This window comes from Mobula birostris, chromosome 11 (assembly GCF_030028105.1).
Source record: "Mobula birostris isolate sMobBir1 chromosome 11, sMobBir1.hap1, whole genome shotgun sequence".
Taxonomy (NCBI): domain Eukaryota; kingdom Metazoa; phylum Chordata; class Chondrichthyes; order Myliobatiformes; family Myliobatidae; genus Mobula; species Mobula birostris.
This window is the reverse complement of record NC_092380.1, coordinates 3,945,994-3,948,982: the sequence shown is the minus strand read 5'-3', so window position 1 is coordinate 3,948,982 and position 2,989 is coordinate 3,945,994.

Here is a 2,989-nt window from a genome sequence, read left to right as displayed (position 1 = left end):
GCAGTGTATTTCGATCCTGTACAGTAGCCCCCCCTCCCCATACCAAACGGTGATGCGGCCAGTTAGAATGCTCTTCATGGTACATCTGTACAAATCTGTGAGTGTCTCTGGTGACAGACCAGATCTCCTCAAACACCTGATGAAACACAGCCACTGTCGTGCCTTCTTTGTAGCTGCATCGATATGTTGGGTCCAGGTTAGATCCTCAGAGATATTGACACCCAGGATCTTAAAATTGCTCACTCTTTCTGCTTCTGACCCCTCTATGAGGACGGGTGTGTGTTCCCTCGTCTTACCCTTTCTGAAGTCCACAATCAGCTCTTTAGTCTTATTGACGTTGAGTGCGATAGCAAATTGCAGTGGTCCCTTGCTGAGACTGGAGTTAATTCTAGCCGTAACCAACCTCTCAAGGCACTTCGTCACCATAGATGTGAGTACTACTGAATGATAGTCCTTGGGCACTGGAATAATTGTTGCCTTTTTGAAGCCAGTGCTAACTTCCAACTGTAGTAATGAGAGATTAAAAATGTCTTTGAACGCCCCTGTCATTTGGTTGTCACAGGTTTTCAGAGTCTTACCAGACATTCCATTGGGCCTGGTGTCTTGAAAGACAGCTTGACGTCAGCCTCCGAGACAGAAATCTCAGGCTCACAGCTGTGGTTATATTCTCCCTTTCAAAGTTGCATAAAAAAGCGTTGAGCTCATCTGAGAGTGAAGCATTGCTGCCATTCATGATGTTGTCAACTGCCAACCCTGCCAGAGTTGATGTGTATCCAATTCTGCTTCCAACATTGTTCAGAATTGTTCCTTGGATTTGAAATAGCCCTCCATGAGTTGTATGGGCTTTTGTTTTACAGACCTGGGTCGCCAGGCTTGAATGCCACAGATCTAGCCCCCAGCAGACTACCAACCTCCTGGTTTATCCACAGCTTTTGATTTGGTTATGTACAGTACGTTCTCATAGGCACACACTCGTCCTCACAAGTTTTAATGAATCAGAGATAGCTGTGACGTACTCATTCAGACTCGAAGATGAATCCCTGGATACGGTCCAGTCCTCTGACTCGAAGCAGTCCTGCGAATGCTCCTGCACTGTCATTATCCATACCTTCTTGGTCCTCACTGCTGCTGCTGCAGTCTTCAGTCTCTGCCTATACTCAGGGAGGAGGAGTACAGCCAGGTGATCAGACTTCCCAAAGTGTGGGAGTGGGATAGCACGGTAAGTGCTCTGAATGGTGGTGTAACCGTGGTCCAGTGTGTTGGTTCCTCTGGTACTACAAGTGATTGGCTGGTAATAATTATTTAGAGATTTTTTCAAGCTGGCCTGGTTAAAATCCCCCAAGATGATGGGGAAGGCATCAGGATGTGCTGTTTCCTGCCTGTTGATTACGTTGCTCAGTTCATCTAGAGCCTGTTTGACACGGGCCCGAGGTGCGATCTACACCATTACTGAGCTGACGGCTGAAATCTCTCTCAGCAGATAAAAGGGACAACACTTGATCGCGAGACGTTTCAGGTCGGCTGAGCAGGACAGAGACAGCATGTTAACGTTTGTACACCAAATGAGTTGATCATAAAACGTACTGCACCTCCTCTGCCTTTGAGAGGCTCAGCAATCCTATCTTGGCAGTGAATTGTGAACCTGTCAGGCTGTATCGCAGAGAACAGAATAGCGGAAGATGACCAAAGTCCTGTGAAACAAAAAAGTACAGCAGCTTTTAACGTCTCTCTGCTACAGCAATCTAGCTCTGAGATCTTCAATTTTATTTACCAGAGACAAGAAAGCTGGTATTTGGAGTCAGAATTCACGTTTTCTTAGAGGAACTTTTATGTTCCTGATGAAGGGTCTCACCCAAAATATTGACTGTTCATTCCTCTCCATCGATGCTGCCTGACCTGCTGAGCTCCTCCGGCATTTTGTGTGTGTTATCTTAGAACTTCATAGCTGAATTGGCACAACGTTGTGGGCCGAATGGCCTATTCTGTGTTCTGTTATTGACAGCAGAATAGTTGTTTTGAAAGGAAGAGTTTTGCACTTAGAAGCTATAGAAGTGGGGCACAACACTGGGGAGATAATTGCGACGTGACATGGAATCTAAGCAATTTAGATGATCGGTGATGACAGAGGAATTTTTAATGACTGATGGAGATTGTGTGGGAACGTTAATTCATCCATTGACAGAGAAAAATCATCACTTTTGCGGACAGGATGTTAAACCAGTTTCACAGCCGCGGGCTTGTTTGAATGAAAACAGCCATTAACAAAGAAAGAAGGCAGGGAAGAAAAGGGAAGAAAAAAGTAGCAATCAAGCATTTAAGATTGAAACAGTGTTTGAAGTTGTAGGAAGCCTCAAAACTTGGCAGGAGGCAAGTTAATTCCATTGAAGCCACCCCTATGATGTGGGAAAAGAGACTGCCAGATGAAATGATCTCTCCGGAATTTTCTGTTGACTTGTGGCAGGTTGTGTCTTGCATCCTTCGTTTCTCAGTATCGCAAAGGGCCAGGAATTGGTTTCCATGGAGGCTTCTTTCCCCCTTTATGTGTATGGATTTCATAAACTGGAAAACATCTATTTTTACAGTAAGAAAGATTAATCAGATAATGAGCATTAGGAGGCTGCAACAAAGAGACATACACAGGGCCTTTGGCCCACTAAGTCAACACTGACATTAAAAACCCACTTACACAATCATTCACTAATCCTTTTCTATTCAAAGATTAAAGATCAGCTTTATTTGTTACATCTACATCAAAACATTGAAACACATGGTGAAATGTGTCATTTGCGTCAACGATCACCGCAGTGCGATGATATACAAGAGTGCCAATGCAACACGCCCACGACTTACTCAACCCTAACTCCTACAGTACGTCCTTGGACTGTGGGAGGAAACCGGAGCACCCGGAGGAAATCCACGCGGTCACGGGGAGAACGTACAAACTCCTTGCAGACAGTGCTGTGAGGCTTTCCCACATTCAGGCGGCGCT